The sequence below is a fragment of the Esox lucius genome, chromosome 2 (genome assembly GCF_011004845.1).
Source record: "Esox lucius isolate fEsoLuc1 chromosome 2, fEsoLuc1.pri, whole genome shotgun sequence".
Taxonomy (NCBI): domain Eukaryota; kingdom Metazoa; phylum Chordata; class Actinopteri; order Esociformes; family Esocidae; genus Esox; species Esox lucius.
In genome coordinates this window covers 15,774,028-15,788,920 of record NC_047570.1, presented here as the reverse complement: position 1 = coordinate 15,788,920, position 14,893 = coordinate 15,774,028, and the positions used below count along the sequence as shown (strand labels likewise).

Here is a 14,893-nt window from a genome sequence, read left to right as displayed (position 1 = left end):
AACATTGGATGAGATATCAAAAATCTACACCTTTCCTTTGCATGACTTTCCTTTGCACTTCTCAAGTTTCAATTCAGAATGACATGATGCAGGTGCACAACACACTCTACAGGTACCACTAATTTGTCGTATTGAATACATTTAATTTAATTAATTTTAATTGAGAAAACTCAATGACAGATTTTCTCCAGGAGTTTTCATTCAATTGGGTTAACAGTAAAACATGCAAAAACAATAATAAATAACAAATACAAAGTACAGCAAATAAGTATTTTTTGAAACCTTACATTTTCTGTGGTATGTGTAATAATGTTGTTTATATGTGGCTATGAGTAGAATCACTACACCTCAGTTAGCCAAGAAATGCTGATGACATAAGGCACATACTGTATACTGTAGACACATACAATAATTAAACACGTTTGTCTCACTTTCAGTAAAGATTTTTGTATAGTAAGTGTCATTATACACATTTTGTGTCAGGCTAGCCTCCTAGCAGAGTGTTTGGTCAATTACCAGAAGGTTGCTGGTTTGAATCTCAGGGGACTATGAAGCAAATCTATTGACCTGCCCTTGACAAGCAACTTACCCTACTTGTTCCCATGTCAGTGTAAATAATGGGAGCAATCCCTGGCTTTGAACTGACTTTCTGAAGAGGTCACAGGGAGTGGGTAATGGAACAGAAATACATCTTTCACACCTAGTGGGTCTGTGTGGAACAGCACAAACACCTCTGGTTTTCCATATTACTGAGGGTTAGAAAAGTTGCCCCACAGGGGTTAAATTGGGCCAGAGCCAGTTGGAGCACAGCTGCAAAAGCGTGAAAATGGACAGACAGAACAAATAGCATGAAAAAAACAAAGAAATCTCCATCTGCAATTGCTCGTTTGAAGAGATGTAATCATGTTACAGCAACACCAATGAAAAAGACGGTACCAATTTAACAAGAGGATTTGTATGCATTCAAAATCATTTCTGGTTCTCATTATGAAACAGAGATAAACCGGTTTCCTACATGTAAGACTCCATGCTAACACTGCAAGGTAAAGATGAATGTAGTATTATTCATGATTATTGATGTCTGATAAATTTATGTTTATTGCAGATAATCTTTTTGGCCTTCAGAACTAAGCCTGTGCCTTGGGTTGCAGAGATAAACCTGTCCTTCTGTCTGGAGGGGTTCTCAGTACAGATGTAAGCTATAGGTCTGAGGTAAGACTCCAAAAAAACAGTGCAGAACTACCATAAAATTTATAACAATATTTACTTTTTTTCAATCTACGTAACAGTAATTTTTTTAAGATCAGTTCTTCAGTTCTCTAACCACACATGAGTTTTGTTAATGCAGTTTTATTGTCTTATGTGTACTACTTTGATAGATCCCTTTGACTAAATTCCTGCTATTCCTTCGTTGAGAATTCAGAAATAGTTGCTTGCTCCAGTGTAACTTTTATCCTTCTGATGTTAACCACCTCATACAGTATAACATGATTTTACTATATTTTCTTGCTTTCTTGTTGTTCTTCTCAGGTTTTCATAATTAAAAATCTTTCTCCGAAACAACAACACTCACCATTGTGAGGACTAAAAGCCTGTCACAGTAAGCCTATTGAGCCTCCCACCTAGGCCAAACCACCCATGTAGAACATTTTCAAAACAAACTTCATGAAACAGTAGAGGAGTGTTTGTGGTTTCCATGCTGTGATGGTTCTACCTCCTCGACAGTTCTGCCATACCCTTCTTGTTGCATGGACAGTATGGCTCACAAAAACATTCACATGAAAAGCACCTCATACTGAGGAATAACATTAGCTGAAAAAAGGTCTAGAAAGCAACATGCCTGTGTCTCCAATGCGTTTACCCCGTGGCTTGAGTGAGGAGGACAGACACTGGGATGAAAAACTTGACTTTAAACTCAGAAACCTGTGGAATTCAACCCATTTAAAAAAAAAATTAACTCTATACACACACACACACACACACACAGGTCAACTGAACTATGGATGGCATGCCATCTGGTCCGGGCTGGTAGTCATCAGCATAGGGTCGATCAGCTAATTTATATCAGGTGACTGCCTCATTCAAAGAGCACAAATCACAGGACTGCCATTCCCCCACGCCACCATTATCAAAAGGACACTGCTGCACAATGAGCTTAGTGTACCCACATAGGCATTTCTCCATCCAGTGGGAAAACCATGGTGAGGCAACAAGACAGCTTCTGGTCACAAACATACTCACTGTAAGACATCACCAAACAATGCTCCCTCTGATAACTTTTGATAACTTTTCTTAAAACACAAGCTATACCCACTTTAAATTAAAGTTTTAACAGTGGCTGAGTAGGCGACTGTGGCTAATTAATAATTTAGTTTCATTACAAATGCTGGGATTCACATTAAAAGGTGTCAAACTATTATTTTGATACGCATGAAACAAAAGGCTTCAGTAAATAACACATGATTAAAAACAAAAATACAAAAATCTTGGAAGGATAACTACCAGGAAGTATGAAAAGACAGGATGAGTGGGCAGGGCACTTGTATTTATGAGCTCACCTTGACTGACACCCTTGCGGTAGTTGCCAGGTAACTAGTTAAACAATGGGAGCCTGTAATATTTCAGAACCTATTTTCTCTGCAAAATGCCCTCACAGTCGTTCTGTTAGGCAACTGAAACTCAGCAGTAATACCCAATTTTAAGTCAAGCTGTAGTCACCTTAGAAGACTAGACATAAGGGAATGAATGTAAAAAAAGCTTACAAGAAATGTTCTGGACAATTTATTGGAGCTTCTGTATTAGTAACTGATAATTTTCAATAGTCCAGTACAACATAAATTTTCATCAATTTGAATAACAGACACTTTCTTCGATAAATAATGCTCTTTATTATAATTTATTTTAATAATTTTTCATACAGTGGCTCTAAAGGTTATTCACCCCTTGGACTTTCCAAATGTTATTGTGTTACAACATGAAATCAAAATGGATGGATTTTTTTGGCACTGATGAACACAAAAACACTGCAATGTCCTATTTACAGGGTGGACACATACTGGATATGTTTATGGTACAACAATAGTACAGTTCCCTGTTTTACATGCATTTGTACACGATTTCAGAGTAAGTATCACCACTAGGGGCAGTAGTACACACATGTAGCTATAAATAAAGTACATTTTTTCTAGAGAGTCATGGTCAGGGATGTGGGCAATAAACCGACTTGGACACCAAAGCCTGCGAGCTTAAATCATGAGATGAACAATGCACTTTTTCCTGGAGGTAATCTCACCATAATCCCACAGACGCTCAATTGTATTGGGAACTCTTCATAATATTCCTCAAACCATTCCATACAATATGTGCAGTGAGACAGGGTGCATTATCCTGCTGAAAGAGGTCACTGCCATCATGGAATACCATTGCCATTGAAGGGGTGTACCTGGTCTGCAACAATGTCTAGGTAGGTGCAGAGTGTTCATGTCCATGGTGGTTATCAATGTTATTTTGAGTTTAAATTGCAGCTGCTACTGATAACATCAAATTACTAACAGTGTAGTGAGAATTTTGCTAGCCAGTAACAGAGGAATACAATTCTCTCACAGATGCAAGTGCAGTTGTCTCCGTTACCACTGTAACATCCTTTCAGCAGCAGCTTAAAATATTTTGGCTTAGACTCAGGTCACAAGCCATGTGTATGATTATCAATGTCAAACAATGTGGAGCAGAGGATTAGAGGGCACTACACAACACCAAAACCAAAATATACAAGAGAAAGTCATTGGAAAGACAAACTCTACTAACTGTAGCTACACCATCAATAACAAACTAATTTTTCTAATACCCTTTTGAATGTAATTAGCCAGCTAATTACCTCTTCTGACTTAAACAACTTGCTTAATTATGCATTCAATTTACCCTAAAATTGTAAACATGCTGCCTCAGTGTCTGTTATTGTAAGTAAGTCATTAGATCAGTATTTTTATGGAAAATTACTACATCTGATCAGCTGTGTATAGAAGCAACTGACAGGAGTTTACTTTAGTAAAACATGGCATCAGGTAGACTGCAAAACTGTATAATAATGTAAGCTAGTATACGCAGGTAGCAACTGTAGCCAGGTAGATAGTGAAAGAAATTTAACATGTGTGTTACACTGAAAAGCTGGATTCTTTTAAAAAGTATAACTCAGCTAACATTAGCATGCATAAGAAACTAACTCTGACCAAATTATGCTAGTTGTCGCAATTGCCAAACTTTCAAAACACAGAAACAAAATTGCGAGATGTAAATGGTACAAATAAGACTCCCATCATCAAATATTGTTCACATTATCTACAGATTTATTGCTTAAAGGTTTTTTACAATAAATTCTGCCGTTGTTAGCAATGGAGACCTAAAGAGTCCTAAAGAGAGCGCAAATATGCTGTTACATAATTTGACAGTTAGGACGAAGCATTAAGGAACACTGTCACCAAGGCAGGCCTTGACTCATGCTTTTAGCTTGACAGCTTTCTAAACAAGATAGCCATTAAAACAACCAACAACCTTACAACATCAAAATAACAGATAATTTCATCTCTGTTTCAAAAGACAAAAGGGCAGAACTATTTTCCCAGGATCATATGAAGGAGAAAAATGTTCATACATCTCTTCCCAAGTGAATGATTGATGAACAATGGTTAGTGGTTGAGGCTCTATCACTACCAGCTATGTTGACATAGGAGAACTATGAAAGACTCCAAACCATTTACCCAGCAGCCCATGAAATCCACAGCCAAACATCACCTCCAGAGTATGAGGGAAAATAAACTAATGTCTTACCACCCATTTAAAAAGCCCAGGGGCCTCATTTACAAACATTAGTTATGAACAAAACTGAATAAAATTAGCTCAATCTGTCCTTTCCTCCACGCAAACCTTTAAAGTACCTTCTTAAGGGGTTTAAGTATGATCAGGCATTAAGGATGAATAAAATATACTGGTAGCTTTTATAAAATATTTTAAATGATGTAGTGTTTCCCTTCTGTTAATTGAGCCCACCGCTGTTTAATAGTTGGTGCGGTTCCAAATGTTATTCCTTTATTGTGTCTGAAATATCGTCGGAATTTAAAGCAATCTGCTGATACCGATTATTACATTCTTACTATAATCAGCGTGTACTGACTGCTGGCCGATATATCGGTGAGTCCGTACTTGTATGTTCAACATTATTCTGAACAGACCACAAAAAACAAAACAAAAAACAAAAAAAATTGGTTTTCTATTCATAAGTCTTTTAAATAAACATGTATATATTAATTACATTTTTCAACGTTAAGTTGTTTGACCCTCCGTACTTCTGGAAAATGTCAGTCAACAAACCATACCAGAACAACCATATGGAGCACTACCTGTAGAAGAACACTCCGCAATGCATGAGAAGCTATGTGTGGCAATCATAGGAAATCAAGACACTGATTGCAGGCCTAAACTCAAAATTGGATAGTAATAACACTACAGTACCCTCACTATGGTAACCGTACATCCATTTCACAGATGGAAGAGTGCATCACAAGGAGAAATTAGTCTAACCTAATGGGCAGTTGACTCCATCATCAAAGACCTGCCCACAACCACAGGCGCAAATAAACCAATTAACTGCTGATTGTTGAGTTGTGGCTTACAATGTGGCTGTCAGTGAACTGCTGGCAACAACAAAATGGCCTTAAGTGAAAATTCGAAGTACATACAATTGCTGGAAGGACTGTTTAGATGAGTTTGTTTTTCAAATGGCTACTGCTGCCAGTTAGGGTACTCCTTTGAAGACCATGAGGGGTGGCCATTATACCAGGAAAAGGTGTTGTATTTTTAAAAAATTATAACGTCACTTGTGTTATTTATTGATTATTTAGTACACTGAAGGTAGGTCAGCGTGGAACCAAGTGTTTTGGGGTTTGTTTGTCCTGAGACTGGTCTCTCTTTAGCTTTAAAGCTGGCATACCATTTTTTTAAGATCTGGTACACACAGTCCAAGACGAGTCCTAATACATTTGTCCACGGTTTGTCAACAGTTACTGCATTATTTTATGTGGGCAATCTCTATTTGAAATATGGCTGAAGGCATCAGAAATAACTAATCTGAACTTGTCAGTGAATTTGTTAAAAATACAGAATGATTCGCTGGCTTGAATTTTTGTAAAAGTCCTGTTACTATTAAAGTGAAACAGTTGAGTAGGCTTCTATTGTAATCTTAACCTAATGGTCAGGCCTGCTAATTGGCATTTGTGCCATTAAATGCTTCATTCTCTGCCTGATGCTGGCTTAGCACTCTGATATTGTGATCTGGCCTCAACCATAGATTGTAATAAGCTTGAATTTTCACATTTGAGGGTAACTGAGCATTCATAATCATGAACCTTGAATGAATTACCTCCCCATGAGCATTTTAGGGGTCCAATATAATAATGTAATTTGCAGTTATTCAGAGACCGTTTGACTTTAAAATGACTGCACTGAACATACGCACCATTCATCATAGACACCATGATCATACATCAAGCCAGGGAATAGGCTTGCCTACAGTACAGGTGCTGGTCATAAAATTAGAATATCATCAAAAAGATCAGTAATTCCATTCAAAAAGTGAAACTTGTATAATGTATACATTCATTCCACACAGACTGATATATTTCAAGTATTCATTTCTTTTAATTTTGATGATTATAACTGACAACTAATGAAAGCCCCAAATTCAGAATCTCATAAAATTAAAATATTGTGAAAAGGTTTAATATGGAAGACACCTGGTGCCACACTCTAATCAGCTAATTAACTCAAAACCCCTGCAAAGGCCTTTAAATGGTCTCTCAGTCTTGTTCAGTAGGCTACACAATCATGGGGAAGACTGCTGACTTGACAGATGTCCAAAAGATGACCATTGACACCTTGCACAAGGAGAGCAAGACACAAAAGGTCATTGCTAAAGAGGCTGGCTGTTCACAGAGCTCTGTGTCCAAGCACATTTATAGAGAGGCGAAGGGAAGGAAAAGATGTGGTAAAAAACAGTGTACGAGCAATAGGGATAACCGCACCCTGGAGAAGATTGTGAAACAAAACCCATTCAAAAATGTGGGGGAGATTCACAAAGAGTGGACTGCAGCTGGAGTCAGTGCTTCAAGAACCACCACGCACATATGCAAGACATGGGTTTCAGCTGTCGCATTCCTTGTGTCAAGCCACTCTTAAACAAGACACAGTGTCAGAAGCGTCTTGCCTGGGCTAATGACAAAAAGGACTGGACTGCTGCTGAGTGGTCCAAAGTTATGTTCTCTGATGAAAGTAAATTTTGCATTTCCTTTGGAAATCAAGGTCCCAGAGTCTGGAGGAAGAGAGGAGAAGCACAGAATCCACTTTGCTTGAAGTCCAGTGTAAAGTTTCCACAGTCAGTGATGGTTTGGGGTGCCATGTCATCTGCTGGTGTTGGTCAAGTGTTTTCTGAGGTCCAATCTCAATGCAGCCGTCTACCAGGAAGTTTTAGAGCACTTCATGCTTCCTGCTGCTGACCTACTTTATGGAGATGCAGATTTCATTTTCCAACAGGACTTGGCACCTGCACACAGTGCCAAAGCTACCAGTACCTGGTTTAAGGACCATGGTATCCCTGTTCTTAATTGGCCAGCAAACTCGCCTGACCTTAACCCTATAGAAAATCTATGGGGTATTGTGAAGAGGAAGATGCGATACGCCAGAGCCAACAATGCAGAAGAGCTGAAGGCCACTATCAGAGCAACCTGGGCTCTCATAACACCTGAGCAGTGCCACAGACTGATCAACTCTATGCCACGCCGCATTGCTGCAGTAATTTAGGCAAAAGGAGCCCCAACTAAGTATTGAGTGCTGTACATGCTCATACTTTTCATGTTCACAGTTTTCAGTTGGCCAACATGTCTAAAAATCCTTTCTTTGTATTGGTCTTAAGTAATATTCTAATTTTCTGAGATACTGAATTTGGGATTTTCATTAGTTGTCAGTTATAATCATCACAATTAAAAGAAATAAACATTTGAAATATATCAGTCTGTGTGCAATGAATGAATATAATATACAAGTTTCACCTTTTTGAATGGAATTACTGATATTAATAAACTTTTTGATGATATTCTAATTTCATGACCAGCACCTGTATTCAGACCAGCCCAATAAAATATCTAGAGCAGAAGTCACAATCCAGAGGTTGGCAGGACAATGCTGGCTCGTTTAAATATACGAAAAAGAACGTAAATTAAATAAACCTTCATTACAGCCACTTCTGACTATGTCCATTTAATATGAGAGCATGACTGATGGAAACCACAACAAAACCGTCCTAAGTAAATGAAGTGTCCATGTTTCCATCTGTGAGTGTTGCTAGGGGCGCTGGAGATAAAACAGCTCATGCATTAATTGGGTAGACCTGAAACAAAGTCACGAGTACGCATGAAATACTGGATGATGGATAATTGGTCATTTTTATAGACTTTATGTTAGTGGGAGAGGCCACGGCAAGGTTAGCATCAACATAAGAAATGCTATTAAGCGTGATGCTATCAAGGCACAATTAGTAAGGCATTTTGATATTTCTTAAATTGTTTATACATTAAAATGGATTTTATCAAATGGTATTCATTTGTACAACAAAGCCTTGCTGTTGCAAATTCCCTTTTTTTATACCAAAATGTATCAGTTAAACATTAGCAACATGTTTTGAATGAATGACTGAACATTAGTTGAAAAGGTTGAATGTATGTATGTATTTCAGGTATTAGAATTTAGTCAGTACTCCTTTATCTGTGTCCGTTACTGAAAATCTATATAAGATACCTTATATTTTATTAACTTATCTAAACAATACACATTTCTAAAAATATATATATTATTAAATTGTTAAATGTGCACCATATGAGGCTTTATTCAATGGACACCAAGCATCTATGACCTTTTGTCTTGCACCTCTGCTATTGATAAAAGTGACTAAGAATTTGTGCAGGTTTCAGAAAATGATTTCAAATCAGACAGGCACACAAGGTAAACTCAACACAAGATAATTAGATAAAACAATTCCATGGTAACAGAATTACATAGTTGGCCTCTGATCTGTTCTGTACAAAAATATTAAGATACAATATAGTTTTTACATGTTAAGGCATGACACACTATCCATTCAATATATGATAATATTATAATCAGCTTCACCACAACCCCAGCCCACTTGTGGTAGGCCCAGACTGGGTCAGATCTGCACCATCATAAACTGCAGCAGTATATGGATCTTGAAAATGGACCTTGGGCAGCGACTATTCCAAGGTCGATGAAGGATGATTTCCAACACCTCAACTAAGTTCACATACTTTGGTGGTGACAGACAGCTATCCACACCCAGACAAATATGTCAGCAATGAGCTATACAGATGGCATAGCATTTTGTAGTCATTGGATGAATTCAATACAAAGAGTGATCTAGATATACAGATTTGTGTCAAAGCTATAGCTGGCTCATTGAACATTCCTTATCTCTAACCAGCAATTCATGTACATGACCATGACTCTTTTAAAATAGTTTTTCATTAAGATAATTCTATAGAAGGAAATAGACCAGAAAAAAAACTATCGTATTACAAATGTTCAGACCACATGCGAAACAAAAAACTGCAATTTGACTCCTGCAGTCAGAGTCCTAAACTAAGACAATTTTCATCAATGGAAATTCAGGAACAGTTAAAGCCTAAAGCAATCTTTTCATCATTATTCTCATTTACATCAGAATAATTGATACAGTATGAAAATATATAGTGTAGTTTGTAACAATGTTCCTACTGTGATGATACATAAAAGCAGCAGCCTAAGGCTAAATATGATACGAAATAGCATGATAATATTGCACGCAAAAGCCGGTGGACTTGGCAGTGAAATTAGGCATAAAGAAATGCATCCACTTTGGAAAATAATTAACAATACGGTCACTCCATACTTGGCTGCAACCAATGGCGTAGGTTTAGGGTGGGACTGTAGATAGATTTAGGGTGGGACGGTAGATGTCGAACATCTAATCAATGTAGCTAGTAAGTAAGCAGATGTAAGAAAAATATGTTTTAGGTAACTACATGACTATGTGAACGTGCGCGCATAGGCTTTTTGTCTGCTCATGCTTTAAACGACAGGGTAGGGGAACCTCTGCCCTTGGCCGTAACCAACGGGGGGATCCTGAACTTGAAATGGAGGGCCCTTTAGCAGCCTTTTGTGGTCTCTGTGCCCATAGCCCTGGAACTGCGAGTCTTATTATACCTTGCATGGCTTATCATAATCTGGCAGTAGAAACACTAACACCTTTCTGTATGCCTTAAGAATTCAAAACGAGAGAACAAAACCACTTTCAAGCCTTACAATACCAGGAAAACACAAGCAACAATCCAGCAAACAAGATTATTTCATAAGGATAGGTCTGAGAACATATAACCTACTCCTTATTCTGCACATAGTTATTATATAGCTGTAGATGTTTCACAAGTGTGTCTGTGTTGCAGTGTGAAAGTGATACCATGAACTGCTTCGAATAGGCTACATAGAAAGAGAGGGGGAACTGATTTCTTTTAGATTCCAGCAGCTTTCTAAAACCAGGCTAATCCCAAAGGTTAAAAAGAGGGGAAAACTAATCCTCCCGGCTTTCTTTGTGTATTCCATTCCTGATGATTTGAGGCAGGAGTGCAAGAACGGGACTGTGGGAATGATTGTGTGTGACTTTTTAAGAGAGAGCAAGATATAGACAGAACATTTGAATTAAGAATTAAGAATCAAATCAAAAGCTGTCAGCATTTGTTATCCTTCTGAGGTCTTTCGTCTTTCGTCATCAGAAATCTATGCACATTCAAGGCAATTAAGAATTTTTAACCACACGATACCAGGTTTGTTTAACATACCAGAGTCAATATTAATTGAGTGAAAGCAAAGGTTTACCCACAAAGCCTCCCGCTCCCCTTCTCCTGGTTAATGATTGACCCTATGGGCTCTGGTGGGACAGTTGAATTAAGATTTTGCAGGCCAGTGAGATCTGCTGTCCACAGTAGAGATAAGACACCAATACTCACAGAAAGCATCACTGTGAATAAACAGCAATTAAAAGGAGAATTTCACTATTTTACAACTTGTTGTTCGATGATTCCACAACTTGAAAGTAGTCTATTGCCCAAAAGACACATTAATCCATGGTAAATTTTTCTTTAAACGCCATAATTCACTTCAGTAAACTAGCCACTGCTTGTTACAAAGAAATGGGAAAGCGCATACTAATTTTCAAGCAACACTATGCTCTGACAATAGAGTTGACTGCTTCTCGGCTCTCCCTTGACTAGTCCTCTGGTCTCTCTGTTTGATTTTCTACAATTTAGCTACTGGTATTTCTCCTCTCTGAGCTTGAGTTCCAGCAAGTGTGGCTATAATATTTTTCTTTGAAGTGGCATCTGCACTCACATGATTTTTCAGCCATATTTGACACCATATGTGAATGAAACTGTCACACTGTAGACCCCTGTTGTAGGCTTGTTGTTAAATGTCAGACAACATGAATTTAGCTTGGATTTGGATTATACACAATGTTGTTCACAATTACAATACATAACACACACAGCTAACATTCACACTTGACATGTAGTAGCTACATGAAATGTGTGTTTTTGCAAGGTGGTAAATAGTAGCTAAATCAAGTTTCTATCCTGGTACTTCTGTACAATATGAAAATAACACACTTAAATTATTCAAAAATAAACCCGCTGGAATTTAGTTGTCATTTTGATCTCATGTTGATGATGTACAAGGTAAAGTAACAGACATTATCGACCAGTTTGCAACGATCAAAGGATAGCCTCATGAATAGCCGTACATAGGCCTAAAGCACGTTTGCTTGATGAACACGATAAATTTGATAAAGTAAAGGATGATTTACAGTAGCCTTCACTGTCACGGTGCCTCCTGTGATCATGCCAGCCTCCGGCTGCTAGCTCTGCATTCACGGATCACCCTGGACTCTCCACTATTACGCACACCTGTTCCTCATCACATCACCCCAGACTTCCTATCATTACGAACATCAGATCCTCATTACTACAGCTTATAACTGCCCTTCACGGCCTTCCCTTCAAGTAAACACATTGCAGTGTATTATTCAAAACATTTTATTTGTAAATTACATTAGCAGAGTAAAAGGATGATCAAACAATGATTTACAGTAACCAACATGAATAGCAATATTGACAATTTTATAAAATATATAAAATGTGTTTGTCATTGCTTTGGACGATGGGGGCTACAAGAACCCATGCATTTATAAATCTTGCTCGAACTTCAAACATCTACCCCAGTCAGCACACAGTTTGTGTGAGCAAGACCGGCAAACAAAACGGTTGTACTGCACACAGTTCTCATTGTTCTTGTTCCATGTGCACTTGCCGACTTGACACTGTGTCTGTCTTCTTGCCAGGTGTGAGCTGCCGAGGCTTTCAAAGAATGATTTACAGTAGCCTACATGAAAATATAGAAAAGTCATTTGTCGATTGTATTGATGAAAAACAATAACGCGTAATATGTTTGCTGAATTGATAATTGGTGCTCGTTGGTATTTTGTTTTGTGAATAATTATTTAGCCTAATACATTTGTAGAATCTTACTCTTCAGTAAAATAAGCAGAGAAAATTCAAAGCGAGATGATAGGATGTGTATGTTATTTTGTCTTGTCCTCTAATGAAACAGTAACGGTGTAATAAGTTTGTTGAATTGGTCATTGGTGATTGCTAAATAATTTCTGGTATTTCGTTTTGTGAATAATGATTTACATTTTAGATTTACATTTGATGAATTGGCCTACACAAGAATTTGAACATAGTTTCAAGAATAGCCAAATGAAATTGTTCATGGAAGTCTTGTATATCATATGTAAGTTAATTCAAATTCATCCAAGAGCCTCTCATTCATCTGGGAGTATCGCGCGTTCATCCATTGACATCATGCATGATTAGCGCCTGGGTTCCATTAGCGGTTTGCCTGTGTACCAACGCTAAGTTCTGTGGGCTATTGGCCCGATTAAGTCGGAAAACATGGTAAAAAAACAGGTCTCTAAATAGTTTTCTGTTTGTGAGTTTAGAATTCTAACAATGGAACAATGTAATATAAGCCTATTTAGGAAAAGTAATGGAAGGAGGAGGGTGTAGCTTTCAAAGTGGCAGTTTTATATTAATTACAAACTCAAATGCCAATTCCTGTAGGCATTTGGTAGTCTTAGTGTTAATAATGAAGATACCCCAAATGATGCTGACAGTCCCCATATATGAATTGCTTTGTATTACAGAGGAGACAGGTGCAGTGGAGGTACCTAGGTGAAGGGTGGAGATTAAACCATGGCGGAGACGCACATGGTTCACTGTATTTTAAACCATGGCGGAGACACACATGGTTCACTGTATTTTAAACCATGGCGGAGACGCACATGGTTCACTGTATTTTAAACCATGGCGGAGACGCACATGGTTCACTGTATTTTAAACCATGGCGGAGACTCACATGGTTCACTGTATTTTAAACCATGGCGGAGACGCACATGGTTCACTGTATTTTAAACCATGGCGGAGACGCACATGGTTCACTGTATTTTAAACCATGGCGGAGACGCACATGGTTCACTGTATTTTAAACCATGGCGGAGACTCACATGGTTCACTGTATTTTAAACCATGGCGGAGACTCACATGGTTCACTGTATTTTAAACCATGGCGGAGACGCACATGGTTCACTGTATTTTAAACCATGGCGGAGACTCACATGGTTCACTGTATTTTCTTGAAATAATCAACGAATCCCATTTTACACCTAAAAGCAGTTTGGCTTGTACATTTCATGAAAGGCACTTAAATGGCTGTACCTTGATCTCACGATCCAAAAACCTCTACATATAGACAGTGAATTACATCAGAAACAGATGTAACAGAATAGATTATATAAAAATAGAACAGCCTCATAAACGTCTCCATGGTTCAGGGCAGCAGACACATATGTAATAGAATAGATTATATAAAAATAGAACAGCCTCATAAACGTCTCCATGGTTCAGGGCAGCAGACACATATGTAACAGAATAGATTATATAAAAATAGAACAGCCTCATGCACTTCTCCATGGTTCAGGGCAGCAGACACATATGTAACAGAATAGATTATATAAAAATAGAACAGCCTCATACACTTCTCCATGGTTCAGGGCAGCAGACACATATGTAACAGAATAGATAATATAAAAATAGAACAGCCTCATAAACGTCTCCATGGTTCAGGGCAGCAGACACATATGTAACAGAATAGATTATATAAAAATAGAACAGCCTCATACACTTCTCCATGGTTCAGGGCAGCAGACACATACGCAAAGGTTTCCAAAGGATGCAAAACTCACTAGGCCAGAGGGATAAACACTACAAGCTGATCACCATCTTTCCACGAAGGACTAAAAAGTAGCTACTGTATTATTTTCGCAACATTCATTGTCTTCTGTACTGTCTTTCTAATGCTCATTACTGTGCTTCAGCTGCTAGCAACATTTAGTGTATAATCCTTCTCCTACCTTAATGGAAGGGTAGCTGAGAATTGGATGCATCCATTTTAGTTTTCAGGTTATGGGTAATAACAGACACTGGTTTAAAATGCAAGTCTGTTAACGTTTTAGTTTACAGATCATGGGTAATAACAGACACTGGTTTAAAATATAAGTCTGTTAATGTTTTAGTTTTCAGGTCATGGATAATAACAGACACTGGTTTAAAATGTAAGTCTGTTAACGTTTTAGTTTTTAGGTCATGGGTAATAACAGACACTGGTTTAAAATGTAAGTCTGTTA

At 37.9% G+C, this 14,893-nt stretch overlaps 1 protein-coding gene across 6 annotated transcripts in view; it reads right to left on the bottom strand.

Annotated features, from left to right (window-relative positions):
• nfat5b (nuclear factor of activated T cells 5b) overlaps window positions 1–14,893 on the bottom strand; it is a 58,771-nt gene that overhangs the window by 37,890 nt on the left and 5,988 nt on the right. The gene's annotated exons all lie outside the window — the stretch shown is intronic.